Source organism: Schistocerca nitens, unplaced genomic scaffold, assembly GCF_023898315.1.
Source record: "Schistocerca nitens isolate TAMUIC-IGC-003100 unplaced genomic scaffold, iqSchNite1.1 HiC_scaffold_191, whole genome shotgun sequence".
Taxonomy (NCBI): Eukaryota; Metazoa; Arthropoda; class Insecta; order Orthoptera; family Acrididae; genus Schistocerca; species Schistocerca nitens.
In genome coordinates, this window is record NW_026045732.1 from 88,780 (window position 1) to 106,767 (window position 17,988).

General features: G+C 45.7%; 13 non-coding genes across 13 annotated transcripts; all 13 read right to left on the reverse strand.

Moving 5' to 3' along the window:
• Positions 1 to 2,303: 2,303 nt before the first annotated feature.
• Positions 2,304 to 2,419, reverse strand: Trnal-caa (transfer RNA leucine (anticodon CAA)). The gene is made up of 2 exons: positions 2,382 to 2,419; positions 2,304 to 2,349 (listed from the first exon to the last, which is right to left on the reverse strand). It is a non-coding gene; the product is annotated as a tRNA-Leu (tRNA).
• A 702-nt stretch (positions 2,420 to 3,121) lies between these two features.
• On the reverse strand, positions 3,122 to 3,237 carry Trnal-caa (transfer RNA leucine (anticodon CAA)). Its single transcript has 2 exons — positions 3,200 to 3,237; positions 3,122 to 3,167 (listed from the first exon to the last, which is right to left on the reverse strand). It is a non-coding gene; the product is annotated as a tRNA-Leu (tRNA).
• A 702-nt stretch (positions 3,238 to 3,939) lies between these two features.
• Trnal-caa (transfer RNA leucine (anticodon CAA)) lies at positions 3,940 to 4,055 on the reverse strand. The gene is made up of 2 exons: positions 4,018 to 4,055; positions 3,940 to 3,985 (listed from the first exon to the last, which is right to left on the reverse strand). It is a non-coding gene; the product is annotated as a tRNA-Leu (tRNA).
• Positions 4,056 to 4,757: 702 nt separating this feature from the next.
• On the reverse strand, positions 4,758 to 4,873 carry Trnal-caa (transfer RNA leucine (anticodon CAA)). Its single transcript has 2 exons — positions 4,836 to 4,873; positions 4,758 to 4,803 (listed from the first exon to the last, which is right to left on the reverse strand). It is a non-coding gene; the product is annotated as a tRNA-Leu (tRNA).
• A 702-nt stretch (positions 4,874 to 5,575) lies between these two features.
• Positions 5,576 to 5,691, reverse strand: Trnal-caa (transfer RNA leucine (anticodon CAA)). The gene is made up of 2 exons: positions 5,654 to 5,691; positions 5,576 to 5,621 (listed from the first exon to the last, which is right to left on the reverse strand). It is a non-coding gene; the product is annotated as a tRNA-Leu (tRNA).
• Positions 5,692 to 6,393: 702 nt separating this feature from the next.
• Trnal-caa (transfer RNA leucine (anticodon CAA)) lies at positions 6,394 to 6,509 on the reverse strand. Its single transcript has 2 exons — positions 6,472 to 6,509; positions 6,394 to 6,439 (listed from the first exon to the last, which is right to left on the reverse strand). It is a non-coding gene; the product is annotated as a tRNA-Leu (tRNA).
• Positions 6,510 to 7,211: 702 nt separating this feature from the next.
• Positions 7,212 to 7,327, reverse strand: Trnal-caa (transfer RNA leucine (anticodon CAA)). Its single transcript has 2 exons — positions 7,290 to 7,327; positions 7,212 to 7,257 (listed from the first exon to the last, which is right to left on the reverse strand). It is a non-coding gene; the product is annotated as a tRNA-Leu (tRNA).
• A 702-nt stretch (positions 7,328 to 8,029) lies between these two features.
• Trnal-caa (transfer RNA leucine (anticodon CAA)) lies at positions 8,030 to 8,145 on the reverse strand. Its single transcript has 2 exons — positions 8,108 to 8,145; positions 8,030 to 8,075 (listed from the first exon to the last, which is right to left on the reverse strand). It is a non-coding gene; the product is annotated as a tRNA-Leu (tRNA).
• Positions 8,146 to 8,847: 702 nt separating this feature from the next.
• Positions 8,848 to 8,963, reverse strand: Trnal-caa (transfer RNA leucine (anticodon CAA)). The gene is made up of 2 exons: positions 8,926 to 8,963; positions 8,848 to 8,893 (listed from the first exon to the last, which is right to left on the reverse strand). It is a non-coding gene; the product is annotated as a tRNA-Leu (tRNA).
• A 702-nt stretch (positions 8,964 to 9,665) lies between these two features.
• Trnal-caa (transfer RNA leucine (anticodon CAA)) lies at positions 9,666 to 9,781 on the reverse strand. Its single transcript has 2 exons — positions 9,744 to 9,781; positions 9,666 to 9,711 (listed from the first exon to the last, which is right to left on the reverse strand). It is a non-coding gene; the product is annotated as a tRNA-Leu (tRNA).
• A 702-nt stretch (positions 9,782 to 10,483) lies between these two features.
• Trnal-caa (transfer RNA leucine (anticodon CAA)) lies at positions 10,484 to 10,599 on the reverse strand. The gene is made up of 2 exons: positions 10,562 to 10,599; positions 10,484 to 10,529 (listed from the first exon to the last, which is right to left on the reverse strand). It is a non-coding gene; the product is annotated as a tRNA-Leu (tRNA).
• Positions 10,600 to 11,301: 702 nt separating this feature from the next.
• Trnal-caa (transfer RNA leucine (anticodon CAA)) lies at positions 11,302 to 11,417 on the reverse strand. The gene is made up of 2 exons: positions 11,380 to 11,417; positions 11,302 to 11,347 (listed from the first exon to the last, which is right to left on the reverse strand). It is a non-coding gene; the product is annotated as a tRNA-Leu (tRNA).
• A 702-nt stretch (positions 11,418 to 12,119) lies between these two features.
• Positions 12,120 to 12,235, reverse strand: Trnal-caa (transfer RNA leucine (anticodon CAA)). The gene is made up of 2 exons: positions 12,198 to 12,235; positions 12,120 to 12,165 (listed from the first exon to the last, which is right to left on the reverse strand). It is a non-coding gene; the product is annotated as a tRNA-Leu (tRNA).
• Positions 12,236 to 17,988: the final 5,753 nt, after the last annotated feature.

The following is a 17,988-nucleotide window of genomic DNA, read 5'->3' on the forward strand; positions in this document are numbered from 1 at the left end:
AATCAACGGAATCAGAGTCATCCTTTGCATGCTTGTGTTTTTTCCGCACCGCGTGAAGATTGGGGGGCACTTTCACCCGACGGCGTATCTGATGCACACCAGTTTCAAGAGCAGGTGGAGTGGGGGGTTCGAGATCAGGCACGTCAACCAAGGCATCCGAAGGATTAGCAGGGCAAGAGGAATCAGAAGAAGGAGCCAACAAGGGGAAAACTGCATCAGTGACATCGGCACCGGCATCAGAAGGTGTAGGGATTGGATGTGTAGGAGGTGGAGAGATAGGTTTGGAATCCGCTGAAGCGGAGCGCGCAGTACTAGGAGCGATTTGCCGACAAACAGCTGGCTGCACCGAAGTGTCGTCAACATGTTGTGATGCCTGTGTCGGGGGGGATGTCAACACCACCTCGACCGAATGTTGTGGCTCGTGCGCCGTCGGTGTGGCAGCAAGTTTGACGTCATCAGGCAAAGCAGGAGACACAGCGGGAACAGAATCCGAAACAGGCATGGGAGATTCCGGAATTCTCTCGTCAGATTCGCAAACCGGCTGCGAAACAGCAGCTTCATCATCAGTGCTACCGGTATCACTAGCACGACGGCGTTTGTTATTGGAAACAGACGGGATCGGTGTAGGAGCAGCCGATACATCTGGGCGAGTGGGTAACGGGGGAAAACCTGCATCAGAGGAGGGTGTCACCCGTTGTGAAGAATCTACGGCAGGAGGCTGACAAGAAACAGTGGAGGAAGCTGCTGGCACAAGATCGGCAACCGTTAATTTGCGGCGTTGTGCTAGCCCATTTTGAAGCACAAACACCCGCTTAGGGCAATTAGCACGAACATGACCATTCTCATTACATAGAAAACACGTACCAACTTGCCCCTCATAAGTAAGATGAACACGATAACCACATACAACCAGATGAGACGGTATATTCGACTTAATATGCATTTCAACCGATCTGACACCATTATAACATTGCAGCTTATGTTGTGCAGACCAACGTTCATTTCGAATTGACCGAACAGTACCATAACCAAGCAAAGCGTCCTTGAGATAACTGTTTTCAACTTCAGGGGGTAAATTATAAACCCGAACTGTGGTATACGTAATTTCAGCATTTGAAACAGTAACACTGCTAACAGAACCATCTCTATGACGGAACGACACTTGCTCACCATGTTTAAGTAAAATCCTATCTAGCAAAACCGGGTTCAACAATTTCACAAAAAAGCAGTAAAGTTCTGTATCAAAATACGCCGTATGTACCTGGTCCGATGTAATGCCAATCGTATCCACAATCCATTCGTGAATTTCCAACGAAGTTGGTTGCACATTCCTGGTGGCCTTGTTAAACTGAAAACTGAGAGTACACTTCCGCGGAAACAACCGGGAAGCCATAACACTTAACTAATGCGGCAAAAGCCGCTATACAACACAAGACACAAAACAAACACTAAGGCGACGAAACAACGAAGAAAAGAAGACAAAGAAACGTCACACACAGAAAGTAAATAGTCACAACCCGAGGGGAACGGCGGATCGAATACACAGCACGTCCGATCGCTGTCGCGTCTCAAGCGGAACTTGACCGCTCGGCCATCCTGACACTTGATTTGATACTCCTCGTTTGTTCTATTAGAGTACTTGCAGTTGATGTTGTAGTCGCATCCACGTTGTCACAGTACGCAGGCATGAGTTCTGCACCCGTTAGACGTTCGCCAGACGCAGCCGCACAAATATAGCGCAGAATGTACCACCAAAAGAGTTTCTCAAATCCAAATAATCACAGCAATCAATACATTTCGTTCGAAACTAAGTCGTCTGTTAAAGACATCAGAGATTAGACAGAATGCAGAGGTCTATCTGTCGAGTAATATCTCAAGTATTGGTCACGTTGTAATCTCCATAAAGTAATACTTTGAGTATATGAATTTATTTCGTGTTCTCTGTATTTCATCAGTGACTATTATTGTACAGATGATGTACTGGTCAGCCTGCACTGTTTCCTCACACTGTCGTTAGCACTCTGCATCTCTAGACAAGAGTCGTTTTCATACCACAAGTGTCCCTTTTGACGTGTTTGCGGCTGTGGCGCGGAAGTATCCTCACGAGGGGAAAGCCGTATTTACAACCAACACTCTCTGTTTGTAGCTCACACTACCGAAGAAACAATTTGGTGCCGTAGGTGCGCTTCTGTTTGATGCAAACTTTTGATTTCACTTAGGAGAACACGGCCAGTATCGTGCTGTTGCACATTACAAAGGATCTCAATGATATTCAGGGTGCTCCAGTGAAGCGACAAAATCTGTGTCAGGAGTGGGATTCGAACCCACGCCCTCATTCGAGGACCAGAAGGCTCTAGCTGCTACTGCAGCCAAGGTCGTTCCTTGAGTCTGGCGCCTTAGACCGCTCGGCCATCCTGACACTTGATTTGATACTTCTCGTTTGTTCTATTAGAGTACTTGCAGTTGATGTTGTAGTCGCATCCACGTTGTCACAGTACGCAGGCATGAGTTATGCACCCGTTAGACGTTCGCCAGACGCAGCCGCACAAATATAGCGCAGAATGTACCACCAAAAGAGTTTCTCAAATCCAAATAATCACAGCAATCAATACTTTTCGTTCGAAACTAAGTCGTCTGTTAAAGACATCAGAGATTAGACAGAATGCAGAGGTCTATCTGTCGAGTAATATCTCAAGTATTGGTCACGTTGTAATCTCCATAAAGTAATACTTTGAGTATATGAATTTATTTCGTGTTCTCTGTATTTCATCAGTGACTATTATTGTACAGATGATGTACTGGTCAGCCTGCACTGTTTCCTCACACTGTCGTTAGCACTCTGCATCTCTAGACAAGAGTCGTTTTCATACCACAAGTGTCCCTTTTGACGTGTTTGCGGCTGTGGCGCGGAAGTATCCTCACGAGGGGAAAGCCGTATTTACAACCAACACTCTCTGTTTGTAGCTCACACTACCGAAGAAACAATTTGGTGCCGTAGGTGCGCTTCTGTTTGATGCAAACTTTTGATTTCACTTAGGAGAACACGGCCAGTATCGTGCTGTTGCACATTACAAAGGATCTCAATGATATTCAGGGTGCTCCAGTGAAGCGACAAAATCTGTGTCAGGAGTGGGATTCGAACCCACGCCCTCATTCGAGGACCAGAAGGCTCTAGCTGCTACTGCAGCCAAGGTCGTTCCTTGAGTCTGGCGCCTTAGACCGCTCGGCCATCCTGACACTTGATTTGATACTCCTCGTTTGTTCTATTAGAGTACTTGCAGTTGATGTTGTAGTCGCATCCACGTTGTCACAGTACGCAGGCATGAGTTCTGCACCCGTTAGACGTTCGCCAGACGCAGCCGCACAAATATAGCGCAGAATGTACCACCAAAAGAGTTTCTCAAATCCAAATAATCACAGCAATCAATACATTTCGTTCGAAACTAAGTCGTCTGTTAAAGACATCAGAGATTAGACAGAATGCAGAGGTCTATCTGTCGAGTAATATCTCAAGTATTGGTCACGTTGTAATCTCCATAAAGTAATACTTTGAGTATATGAATTTATTTCGTGTTCTCTGTATTTCATCAGTGACTATTATTGTACAGATGATGTACTGGTCAGCCTGCACTGTTTCCTCACACTGTCGTTAGCACTCTGCATCTCTAGACAAGAGTCGTTTTCATACCACAAGTGTCCCTTTTGACGTGTTTGCGGCTGTGGCGCGGAAGTATCCTCACGAGGGGAAAGCCGTATTTACAACCAACACTCTCTGTTTGTAGCTCACACTACCGAAGAAACAATTTGGTGCCGTAGGTGCGCTTCTGTTTGATGCAAACTTTTGATTTCACTTAGGAGAACACGGCCAGTATCGTGCTGTTGCACATTACAAAGGATCTCAATGATATTCAGGGTGCTCCAGTGAAGCGACAAAATCTGTGTCAGGAGTGGGATTCGAACCCACGCCCTCATTCGAGGACCAGAAGGCTCTAGCTGCTACTGCAGCCAAGGTCGTTCCTTGAGTCTGGCGCCTTAGACCGCTCGGCCATCCTGACACTTGATTTGATACTCCTCGTTTGTTCTATTAGAGTACTTGCAGTTGATGTTGTAGTCGCATCCACGTTGTCACAGTACGCAGGCATGAGTTCTGCACCCGTTAGACGTTCGCCAGACGCAGCCGCACAAATATAGCGCAGAATGTACCACCAAAAGAGTTTCTCAAATCCAAATAATCACAGCAATCAATACTTTTCGTTCGAAACTAAGTCGTCTGTTAAAGACATCAGAGATTAGACAGAATGCAGAGGTCTATCTGTCGAGTAATATCTCAAGTATTGGTCACGTTGTAATCTCCATAAAGTAATACTTTGAGTATATGAATTTATTTCGTGTTCTCTGTATTTCATCAGTGACTATTATTGTACAGATGATGTACTGGTCAGCCTGCACTGTTTCCTCACACTGTCGTTAGCACTCTGCATCTCTAGACAAGAGTCGTTTTCATACCACAAGTGTCCCTTTTGACGTGTTTGCGGCTGTGGCGCGGAAGTATCCTCACGAGGGGAAAGCCGTATTTACAACCAACACTCTCTGTTTGTAGCTCACACTACCGAAGAAACAATTTGGTGCCGTAGGTGCGCTTCTGTTTGATGCAAACTTTTGATTTCACTTAGGAGAACACGGCCAGTATCGTGCTGTTGCACATTACAAAGGATCTCAATGATATTCAGGGTGCTCCAGTGAAGCGACAAAATCTGTGTCAGGAGTGGGATTCGAACCCACGCCCTCATTCGAGGACCAGAAGGCTCTAGCTGCTACTGCAGCCAAGGTCGTTCCTTGAGTCTGGCGCCTTAGACCGCTCGGCCATCCTGACACTTGATTTGATACTCCTCGTTTGTTCTATTAGAGTACTTGCAGTTGATGTTGTAGTCGCATCCACGTTGTCACAGTACGCAGGCATGAGTTCTGCACCCGTTAGACGTTCGCCAGACGCAGCCGCACAAATATAGCGCAGAATGTACCACCAAAAGAGTTTCTCAAATCCAAATAATCACAGCAATCAATACATTTCGTTCGAAACTAAGTCGTCTGTTAAAGACATCAGAGATTAGACAGAATGCAGAGGTCTATCTGTCGAGTAATATCTCAAGTATTGGTCACGTTGTAATCTCCATAAAGTAATACTTTGAGTATATGAATTTATTTCGTGTTCTCTGTATTTCATCAGTGACTATTATTGTACAGATGATGTACTGGTCAGCCTGCACTGTTTCCTCACACTGTCGTTAGCACTCTGCATCTCTAGACAAGAGTCGTTTTCATACCACAAGTGTCCCTTTTGACGTGTTTGCGGCTGTGGCGCGGAAGTATCCTCACGAGGGGAAAGCCGTATTTACAACCAACACTCTCTGTTTGTAGCTCACACTACCGAAGAAACAATTTGGTGCCGTAGGTGCGCTTCTGTTTGATGCAAACTTTTGATTTCACTTAGGAGAACACGGCCAGTATCGTGCTGTTGCACATTACAAAGGATCTCAATGATATTCAGGGTGCTCCAGTGAAGCGACAAAATCTGTGTCAGGAGTGGGATTCGAACCCACGCCCTCATTCGAGGACCAGAAGGCTCTAGCTGCTACTGCAGCCAAGGTCGTTCCTTGAGTCTGGCGCCTTAGACCGCTCGGCCATCCTGACACTTGATGTGATACTCCTCGTTTGTTCTATTAGAGTACTTGCAGTTGATGTTGTAGTCGCATCCACGTTGTCACAGTACGCAGGCATGAGTTCTGCACCCGTTAGACGTTCGCCAGACGCAGCCGCACAAATATAGCGCAGAATGTACCACCAAAAGAGTTTCTCAAATCCAAATAATCACAGCAATCAATACATTTCGTTCGAAACTAAGTCGTCTGTTAAAGACATCAGAGATTAGACAGAATGCAGAGGTCCATCTGTCGAGTAATATCTCAAGTATTGGTCACGTTGTAATCTCCATAAAGTAATACTTTGAGTATATGAATTTATTTCGTGTTCTCTGTATTTCATCAGTGACTATTATTGTACAGATGATGTACTGGTCAGCCTGCACTGTTTCCTCACACTGTCGTTAGCACTCTGCATCTCTAGACAAGAGTCGTTTTCATACCACAAGTGTCCCTTTTGACGTGTTTGCGGCTGTGGCGCGGAAGTATCCTCACGAGGGGAAAGCCGTATTTACAACCAACACTCTCTGTTTGTAGCTCACACTACCGAAGAAACAATTTGGTGCCGTAGGTGCGCTTCTGTTTGATGCAAACTTTTGATTTCACTTAGGAGAACACGGCCAGTATCGTGCTGTTGCACATTACAAAGGATCTCAATGATATTCAGGGTGCTCCAGTGAAGCGACAAAATCTGTGTCAGGAGTGGGATTCGAACCCACGCCCTCATTCGAGGACCAGAAGGCTCTAGCTGCTACTGCAGCCAAGGTCGTTCCTTGAGTCTGGCGCCTTAGACCGCTCGGCCATCCTGACACTTGATTTGATACTCCTCGTTTGTTCTATTAGAGTACTTGCAGTTGATGTTGTAGTCGCATCCACGTTGTCACAGTACGCAGGCATGAGTTCTGCACCCGTTAGACGTTCGCCAGACGCAGCCGCACAAATATAGCGCAGAATGTACCACCAAAAGAGTTTCTCAAATCCAAATAATCACAGCAATCAATACATTTCGTTCGAAACTAAGTCGTCTGTTAAAGACATCAGAGATTAGACAGAATGCAGAGGTCTATCTGTCGAGTAATATCTCAAGTATTGGTCACGTTGTAATCTCCATAAAGTAATACTTTGAGTATATGAATTTATTTCGTGTTCTCTGTATTTCATCAGTGACTATTATTGTACAGATGATGTACTGGTCAGCCTGCACTGTTTCCTCACACTGTCGTTAGCACTCTGCATCTCTAGACAAGAGTCGTTTTCATACCACAAGTGTCCCTTTTGACGTGTTTGCGGCTGTGGCGCGGAAGTATCCTCACGAGGGGAAAGCCGTATTTACAACCAACACTCTCTGTTTGTAGCTCACACTACCGAAGAAACAATTTGGTGCCGTAGGTGCGCTTCTGTTTGATGCAAACTTTTGATTTCACTTAGGAGAACACGGCCAGTATCGTGCTGTTGCACATTACAAAGGATCTCAATGATATTCAGGGTGCTCCAGTGAAGCGACAAAATCTGTGTCAGGAGTGGGATTCGAACCCACGCCCTCATTCGAGGACCAGAAGGCTCTAGCTGCTACTGCAGCCAAGGTCGTTCCTTGAGTCTGGCGCCTTAGACCGCTCGGCCATCCTGACACTTGATTTGATACTCCTCGTTTGTTCTATTAGAGTACTTGCAGTTGATGTTGTAGTCGCATCCACGTTGTCACAGTACGCAGGCATGAGTTCTGCACCCGTTAGACGTTCGCCAGACGCAGCCGCACAAATATAGCGCAGAATGTACCACCAAAAGAGTTTCTCAAATCCAAATAATCACAGCAATCAATACATTTCGTTCGAAACTAAGTCGTCTGTTAAAGACATCAGAGATTAGACAGAATGCAGAGGTCTATCTGTCGAGTAATATCTCAAGTATTGGTCACGTTGTAATCTCCATAAAGTAATACTTTGAGTATATGAATTTATTTCGTGTTCTCTGTATTTCATCAGTGACTATTATTGTACAGATGATGTACTGGTCAGCCTGCACTGTTTCCTCACACTGTCGTTAGCACTCTGCATCTCTAGACAAGAGTCGTTTTCATACCACAAGTGTCCCTTTTGACGTGTTTGCGGCTGTGGCGCGGAAGTATCCTCACGAGGGGAAAGCCGTATTTACAACCAACACTCTCTGTTTGTAGCTCACACTACCGAAGAAACAATTTGGTGCCGTAGGTGCGCTTCTGTTTGATGCAAACTTTTGATTTCACTTAGGAGAACACGGCCAGTATCGTGCTGTTGCACATTACAAAGGATCTCAATGATATTCAGGGTGCTCCAGTGAAGCGACAAAATCTGTGTCAGGAGTGGGATTCGAACCCACGCCCTCATTCGAGGACCAGAAGGCCCTAGCTGCTACTGCAGCCAAGGTCGTTCCTTGAGTCTGGCGCCTTAGACCGCTCGGCCATCCTGACACTTGATTTGATACTCCTCGTTTGTTCTATTAGAGTACTTGCAGTTGATGTTGTAGTCGCATCCACGTTGTCACAGTACGCAGGCATGAGTTCTGCACCCGTTAGACGTTCGCCAGACGCAGCCGCACAAATATAGCGCAGAATGTACCACCAAAAGAGTTTCTCAAATCCAAATAATCACAGCAATCAATACATTTCGTTCGAAACTAAGTCGTCTGTTAAAGACATCAGAGATTAGACAGAATGCAGAGGTCTATCTGTCGAGTAATATCTCAAGTATTGGTCACGTTGTAATCTCCATAAAGTAATACTTTGAGTATATGAATTTATTTCGTGTTCTCTGTATTTCATCAGTGACTATTATTGTACAGATGATGTACTGGTCAGCCTGCACTGTTTCCTCACACTGTCGTTAGCACTCTGCATCTCTAGACAAGAGTCGTTTTCATACCACAAGTGTCCCTTTTGACGTGTTTGCGGCTGTGGCGCGGAAGTATCCTCACGAGGGGAAAGCCGTATTTACAACCAACACTCTCTGTTTGTAGCTCACACTACCGAAGAAACAATTTGGTGCCGTAGGTGCGCTTCTGTTTGATGCAAACTTTTGATTTCACTTAGGAGAACACGGCCAGTATCGTGCTGTTGCACATTACAAAGGATCTCAATGATATTCAGGGTGCTCCAGTGAAGCGACAAAATCTGTGTCAGGAGTGGGATTCGAACCCACGCCCTCATTCGAGGACCAGAAGGCTCTAGCTGCTACTGCAGCCAAGGTCGTTCCTTGAGTCTGGCGCCTTAGACCGCTCGGCCATCCTGACACTTGATTTGATACTCCTCGTTTGTTCTATTAGAGTACTTGCAGTTGATGTTGTAGTCGCATCCACGTTGTCACAGTACGCAGGCATGAGTTCTGCACCCGTTAGACGTTCGCCAGACGCAGCCGCACAAATATAGCGCAGAATGTACCACCAAAAGAGTTTCTCAAATCCAAATAATCACAGCAATCAATACATTTCGTTCGAAACTAAGTCGTCTGTTAAAGACATCAGAGATTAGACAGAATGCAGAGGTCTATCTGTCGAGTAATATCTCAAGTATTGGTCACGTTGTAATCTCCATAAAGTAATACTTTGAGTATATGAATTTATTTCGTGTTCTCTGTATTTCATCAGTGACTATTATTGTACAGATGATGTACTGGTCAGCCTGCACTGTTTCCTCACACTGTCGTTAGCACTCTGCATCTCTAGACAAGAGTCGTTTTCATACCACAAGTGTCCCTTTTGACGTGTTTGCGGCTGTGGCGCGGAAGTATCCTCACGAGGGGAAAGCCGTATTTACAACCAACACTCTCTGTTTGTAGCTCACACTACCGAAGAAACAATTTGGTGCCGTAGGTGCGCTTCTGTTTGATGCAAACTTTTGATTTCACTTAGGAGAACACGGCCAGTATCGTGCTGTTGCACATTACAAAGGATCTCAATGATATTCAGGGTGCTCCAGTGAAGCGACAAAATCTGTGTCAGGAGTGGGATTCGAACCCACGCCCTCATTCGAGGACCAGAAGGCTCTAGCTGCTACTGCAGCCAAGGTCGTTCCTTGAGTCTGGCGCCTTAGACCGCTCGGCCATCCTGACACTTGATGTGATACTCCTCGTTTGTTCTATTAGAGTACTTGCAGTTGATGTTGTAGTCGCATCCACGTTGTCACAGTACGCAGGCATGAGTTCTGCACCCGTTAGACGTTCGCCAGACGCAGCCGCACAAATATAGCGCAGAATGTACCACCAAAAGAGTTTCTCAAATCCAAATAATCACAGCAATCAATACATTTCGTTCGAAACTAAGTCGTCTGTTAAAGACATCAGAGATTAGACAGAATGCAGAGGTCCATCTGTCGAGTAATATCTCAAGTATTGGTCACGTTGTAATCTCCATAAAGTAATACTTTGAGTATATGAATTTATTTCGTGTTCTCTGTATTTCATCAGTGACTATTATTGTACAGATGATGTACTGGTCAGCCTGCACTGTTTCCTCACACTGTCGTTAGCACTCTGCATCTCTAGACAAGAGTCGTTTTCATACCACAAGTGTCCCTTTTGACGTGTTTGCGGCTGTGGCGCGGAAGTATCCTCACGAGGGGAAAGCCGTATTTACAACCAACACTCTCTGTTTGTAGCTCACACTACCGAAGAAACAATTTGGTGCCGTAGGTGCGCTTCTGTTTGATGCAAACTTTTGATTTCACTTAGGAGAACACGGCCAGTATCGTGCTGTTGCACATTACAAAGGATCTCAATGATATTCAGGGTGCTCCAGTGAAGCGACAAAATCTGTGTCAGGAGTGGGATTCGAACCCACGCCCTCATTCGAGGACCAGAAGGCTCTAGCTGCTACTGCAGCCAAGGTCGTTCCTTGAGTCTGGCGCCTTAGACCGCTCGGCCATCCTGACACTTGATTTGATACTCCTCGTTTGTTCTATTAGAGTACTTGCAGTTGATGTTGTAGTCGCATCCACGTTGTCACAGTACGCAGGCATGAGTTCTGCACCCGTTAGACGTTCGCCAGACGCAGCCGCACAAATATAGCGCAGAATGTACCACCAAAAGAGTTTCTCAAATCCAAATAATCACAGCAATCAATACATTTCGTTCGAAACTAAGTCGTCTGTTAAAGACATCAGAGATTAGACAGAATGCAGAGGTCTATCTGTCGAGTAATATCTCAAGTATTGGTCACGTTGTAATCTCCATAAAGTAATACTTTGAGTATATGAATTTATTTCGTGTTCTCTGTATTTCATCAGTGACTATTATTGTACAGATGATGTACTGGTCAGCCTGCACTGTTTCCTCACACTGTCGTTAGCACTCTGCATCTCTAGACAAGAGTCGTTTTCATACCACAAGTGTCCCTTTTGACGTGTTTGCGGCTGTGGCGCGGAAGTATCCTCACGAGGGGAAAGCCGTATTTACAACCAACACTCTCTGTTTGTAGCTCACACTACCGAAGAAACAATTTGGTGCCGTAGGTGCGCTTCTGTTTGATGCAAACTTTTGATTTCACTTAGGAGAACACGGCCAGTATCGTGCTGTTGCACATTACAAAGGATCTCAATGATATTCAGGGTGCTCCAGTGAAGCGACAAAATCTGTGTCAGGAGTGGGATTCGAACCCACGCCCTCATTCGAGGACCAGAAGGCTCTAGCTGCTACTGCAGCCAAGGTCGTTCCTTGAGTCTGGCGCCTTAGACCGCTCGGCCATCCTGACACTTGATTTGATACTCCTCGTTTGTTCTATTAGAGTACTTGCAGTTGATGTTGTAGTCGCATCCACGTTGTCACAGTACGCAGGCATGAGTTCTGCACCCGTTAGACGTTCGCCAGACGCAGCCGCACAAATATAGCGCAGAATGTACCACCAAAAGAGTTTCTCAAATCCAAATAATCACAGCAATCAATACATTTCGTTCGAAACTAAGTCGTCTGTTAAAGACATCAGAGATTAGACAGAATGCAGAGGTCTATCTGTCGAGTAATATCTCAAGTATTGGTCACGTTGTAATCTCCATAAAGTAATACTTTGAGTATATGAATTTATTTCGTGTTCTCTGTATTTCATCAGTGACTATTATTGTACAGATGATGTACTGGTCAGCCTGCACTGTTTCCTCACACTGTCGTTAGCACTCTGCATCTCTAGACAAGAGTCGTTTTCATACCACAAGTGTCCCTTTTGACGTGTTTGCGGCTGTGGCGCGGAAGTATCCTCACGAGGGGAAAGCCGTATTTACAACCAACACTCTCTGTTTGTAGCTCACACTACCGAAGAAACAATTTGGTGCCGTAGGTGCGCTTCTGTTTGATGCAAACTTTTGATTTCACTTAGGAGAACACGGCCAGTATCGTGCTGTTGCACATTACAAAGGATCTCAATGATATTCAGGGTGCTCCAGTGAAGCGACAAAATCTGTGTCAGGAGTGGGATTCGAACCCACGCCCTCATTCGAGGACCAGAAGGCTCTAGCTGCTACTGCAGCCAAGGTCGTTCCTTGAGTCTGGCGCCTTAGACCGCTCGGCCATCCTGACACTTGATTTGATACTCCTCGTTTGTTCTATTAGAGTACTTGCAGTTGATGTTGTAGTCGCATCCACGTTGTCACAGTACGCAGGCATGAGTTCTGCACCCGTTAGACGTTCGCCAGACGCAGCCGCACAAATATAGCGCAGAATGTACCACCAAAAGAGTTTCTCAAATCCAAATAATCACAGCAATCAATACATTTCGTTCGAAACTAAGTCGTCTGTTAAAGACATCAGAGATTAGACAGAATGCAGAGGTCTATCTGTCGAGTAATATCTCAAGTATTGGTCACGTTGTAATCTCCATAAAGTAATACTTTGAGTATATGAATTTATTTCGTGTTCTCTGTATTTCATCAGTGACTATTATTGTACAGATGATGTACTGGTCAGCCTGCACTGTTTCCTCACACTGTCGTTAGCACTCTGCATCTCTAGACAAGAGTCGTTTTCATACCACAAGTGTCCCTTTTGACGTGTTTGCGGCTGTGGCGCGGAAGTATCCTCACGAGGGGAAAGCCGTATTTACAACCAACACTCTCTGTTTGTAGCTCACACTACCGAAGAAACAATTTGGTGCCGTAGGTGCGCTTCTGTTTGATGCAAACTTTTGATTTCACTTAGGAGAACACGGCCAGTATCGTGCTGTTGCACATTACAAAGGATCTCAATGATATTCAGGGTGCTCCAGTGAAGCGACAAAATCTGTGTCAGGAGTGGGATTCGAACCCACGCCCTCATTCGAGGACCAGAAGGCTCTAGCTGCTACTGCAGCCAAGGTCGTTCCTTGAGTCTGGCGCCTTAGACCGCTTTTTTTTTTTTTTTTTCCCAGTGAGTAAAACGTGTACCTCTGGTGGGACTCGAACCCACAATCCCCGGTTTAGGAGACCGATGCCTTATCCATTTTTTTTTTTTTTTTTTTTAAAATTTCGCAAAAAGCTGCCCGTCAACGTAAAGCTAATTTCATATTTGCTCTAAGGAATTGACCCTCTGGTCCGACGTATGAAGGTGATTACCAAGGTTTCGGTACAGATCGTAGCAAACGCTTGTCGGTTTAAAGTGATGAAAAAGTGTTTCCTCCCGGGATCGAACCGGGGACCTTCTGCGTGTTTTTTTTTCTTTTTTTTTCTTTTTTTTTTTCAACAATCTTCGGATCCGAAGTCCGACGCCTTATCCATTTTTTCTTTTCTTTAGTATTTTTTTAACACTTTAACCACTGTTTTTAAATTGTTTTTTTTTGGAAAATCAACAAACTAAAAAACTCTTCTTTGCTGGTCTCTCATAGCTTCTGGGGAAAATTAGAAAAAAAATGGCTCCGTTGCTAACACAAGTATTGTTCTCAGTTTCCCGTGTACTGGAGTGGAGTCTGTGAGCGGTGGTAGATGGGGTTGTGTGGGAGGCAGGTCACGAGACAGAAGCAGTGGGGCCTCTTCGCGGCACTACTGGAGTCCCGTGGCCTGTGCCCACCCCCTTAGACTCACATATCTTACCCTATACCCATTCTATTAAATATGATTTTAAGCATATTGCCGTAATTGTTGCCATGATTGGGATAGCTGCAGGTTTTCGCGAATTCGTTTTCCATATACATCTTGAATTCCAAATGATCGTCACCACCAAGGTTATTGAAAACATAGCTGGAATAGTTGCCCAGCAACCACATAACTACGTTATTTTTCGCCGGCGGATAATATCGCACGTCGGGTCGAGACAACATAGTTGAAGGTATGTTGGCGGTTGTAGTCCTGGTAACAATGGCTATTTTTTTCTCTCAGCCAGCCCCAATTTCGTGCACGTTCTCCGCAGGTATAACGGTGCATAACGGTATCCACCAGTTGACAGCTATGGCAGAGAGTTGAATCACTGAGTCCGATTTTGTGCAGCCTCTCATTGGTGCTAATCACATCATTGATTGCTTTGTACCATGCAGTTCGAGAGGCTGAAGTAAGGACACGGGAACTGACATTACGCCATACCATATCCCAGTTGATGCCATTGTACTTCGTAACAATTGGATTCGGTCCTTCGTGTTGTCGCCAGTATGCCAATATTGCTGGAGCCGCTAAATGTCGAGAATGTAAGACTTCTCGACCGATGTAACTGCGTGCAAAGTAATAATCGCGGATGTGTTTGAGCTTGTAACTGATGGTCTGAATGTTCAGCGGGGGGTCAAGACTTTGCGGCCTGACGGCAGTGAATAATTGCGCCGTAATGCCCGAAGGGTAATTGTTAATAATAGAGACCGTCCTTGTAACATAGAGAGCTGCTGCCTTTTTCTTGATGTCGACTAAGCCCATCCCTCCGTTTAGGGGGTGGAGTGTTGCAGTTTTGGCAGATACGCGAAAAATTTCCCCGCGCCAAATAAAATTGGTTATCTTCGACATAATATTTCTAGCAAGTACTGCAGGGAGCGGCAGAAGCTGCGCCATGTAATACGCCTTTGATAAAATACAGGCGTTGATGAGTTGAATACGATCAAATTGGTTGAGGCTGCGATGGTAATTATCAATTAGGGCACCATTTATTTTACGTGCTACATCCCGCCAGTTAGCCGCTATCATCTTTAGAGAGGACGCCGTCAACATGATCCCCAGGGCCTTGTGTACTCTGACTTGTGTCGCATAATCAACACGCAAATGCTGGAGGCCACAGAGGTTCAGAAATTTGCTTTTTTGTTCATTTAACTGCGCCCCTGACGCCAGACAGTATTTCCGAAGTTCAGCCGCCAATATGGTGACATCATCGACAGTGCGAATCACCACACCCACATCGTCGGCATAGGCTCCGATTACATTTTTTACCCCAGAAATTGTAATCCCAGTGAGTTTCGTCTGCAACTGTTGTAACAGAGGTTCAAGGGAGAGTACAAAAAGCAACATGGACAAGGGGCTCCCTTGTGGAACCCCTCTGTTGATTTGTATTGGCCGCGTCAGTTGTGAGTTAACGGAAAGTTTTGCAGTGATTCCCATGGCCACATTTTTAATCATGGCAATCGTGTTCCGAGAGAAACCCAATCTTTGCATAGTCTCGAGGAGGTACGCGTGATTTACGAGATCAAAAGCTTTAAAAAAATCTAGAAAGATCAGCCCACATTTCATGTTACTAGCGCTCGATAAAGCAATGACATCTCGGTAAAAAGCAGCCGTTTGCAGAATTGTTCGTCTAAAGGCACATGTCTGCTGTTGGCCTATGATTTTAGCAGTGAGCGGCATGAGTCTCACGTTAATTGCGCGAGCCACGATCTTATAATCAGAGTTTAATAACGATATTGGTCGGAAATTGGTGATAGTTTTAGTACCTCTGTTTTTAGGGAGAAGCACAATTTTACATTCCTTAAAGACGGGTGGGACAGACGTTCCTTGCAAGACTTCGTTCACGACTTGAGTAATTTTGTCCCCGATGATGTGCCAATAGTGCTTGTAAAATTCAACTGGTAAGCCATCAGGGCCAGGGGATTTCTTAAGTGGCGAACTGCTGACGACCTCCAAAACATCTTTATTACTGAAGGCTATCGAGATGGAGTCATTTTCTTCCCTTGTTACGGTAGATGAAATGGCGCTAAACAGTCCATCATAGCAGTCGTCGTGTAGAGCCGCTGATGCGTAGGTGTGGACATAATATTCGTGCAGAGCGTTGACAATCTCTCGCTGAGTGTCAATCGTTCTTCCATCCTCGAGTTTCAGGGCATCAATAAAAGTCCGCCTCCTGTTCTTTGTATGTTTGACGAGGTGGTACAGAGCGGCTGCTTCATCATCTCTGACCGACGTCACTTTAGATTTTATCTTAAGGCCGTCCAGTTGCATCCTCTTCAGACTGATTAATTTTGCCTTAATTTTCCGAATGTCGTCGATTCTGGTAGTCGTCGCGTCTGCACGATCGTACAGGTCCCGTAAGATTGTGTAATAAAATTCCATCGTCTTTTTGATCTCCGCCGCCCTTTCAATTCCGAAGTGCATGATGACATTTCGCAGTTTCGGCTTTGCCTGCAGAGTCCACCACTCTATAGTGCTACGAAATCTGTTAGTAGCGCGCAAGCACTGCTCCCAAACCCGACGCACCCCCTCCTCCAGCTCAACATCCGTTAACAAAGACACATTCAGGTTCCATTGATTTTTATACCATCGTGTGGGTTGTGGAAGTAATTTCAGGCACGCGATGACACCACTGTGATCGGAGAAACTGGAGGGGATCGTCTCTACTTTTAATAAATCATTCTCGAAAACGTCGGAAACATAAATCCTGTCGATTCTGCTACAGGAATTCGCGACGATGTGAGTGAAGCGTACCAACGTCGGGTACCGAATTTCCCACGCATCTTTAAGTTTTAGGTCTGTCACGAGGCGCTTTAATTCAGACGAATAATTAAAATTTGGGGACTGATCTTTCCGGGATAAGACACAATTAAAATCACCACCAATGATAAGGCGTCGGGGATTTTTCCTAAATAAATAGAGTATATGTTCCCGAAAAAAATTAGCTCGTTCTGCTCTATAGGTATTGCCAGAAGGTGCGTACAAGTTGATGATGGTGACGCCGTAAACGGTGATCCCCACCCCTCTACCCGATTCCAATTTGTCAATCTCAGTAACTGGAATCCCTTCTCTAATTAAGATTGCGGTCCCCACAGTCGTTTCCGGGGAAAAATTCGTAATTCCGACAAACCCAGGAATAGTAAAAAGTGGCATGGACACCTCCTGCAAAAGTGCTATATCAGTTCCTGACTCATACAGATATTGTTTTAATGCATTCAGTTTCACTTCTGATCTGATTTTATTAATATTGAGGGTCGTGATCGTATAGGCCTGTGACATAATAACCGGACGTCTGAGAGAAAGAGGGATCAACTGCCTTTAGTTGTCCACATCTCCATGCCATTCCATCGTAGTAGCGGCCGCGGAATTCGTGTCTGGAACGTCACTGAGTTGTTCTCTTGCGTCTTTGTTTTTACTCTTTTTCCGGACAGCATTAACATTGGGCGGCACTCGGATCCTGTGACGGACACTGTGTAGCACCGCTGCAGTCGGAGGCGTGGGAGGATCTTGGGTGATGTCAAGCTTCTCTCCTGACAAATCTTGCGCCGGGAGCGGAGGCGCCGAACCCTCTGGCGAGCGATCAGCTGAGCCACCACTTTCACTATCAGTTTGTTTGGCAATACTCGCTGCCCGAAGCTGTTTGTTGTCACTGACAGTCCCGGGCTGCTGTGTTTGTATACCGTCACGGAGTTGTTGACATTCGTGTTGTTCTAAGGCCAGGGCCGGAGCGGCTGCCACGTGTTGTGTACCGTCCGCGCTTAGAGACAGTGTTTGTATACCATCACAGCGAGCCTCAATGTGTGTACTTCCAGCAGACACGTGCGCCACACCTACTTGTTGACCTTCCTGAGTGTGCTGTTGCGGAAGTTCTGAGACATGAGCCTGTGGTAACTGAACGGCATCTACGGAAGTATCGGCGCTTGAAAGTGCGGTAGAAGAATCGTCCACAATTGCTGCACCGGTTATAACCTTTGCGTCCGAAGCGGTTCCCCGGACGTCCGGTTCCGCGGTCTCGTGCGTACTGAATGTGTCATCATCAGAGTCACGGCTGTCACAAGTTCGACGCCTCTTATTAGTCGTGGCATCGACTTTCGCTGGTGGCTTAGCACCATTATCTCTCCTAACCAGAGCCGGAAAGTCTTCAGGGCGAATTTCTTGTAGCTCTTCCGAAGGTACGTCAGAACTAGGGACCTCACGCTCTATCATAGGTTTAACTGCCACTACATC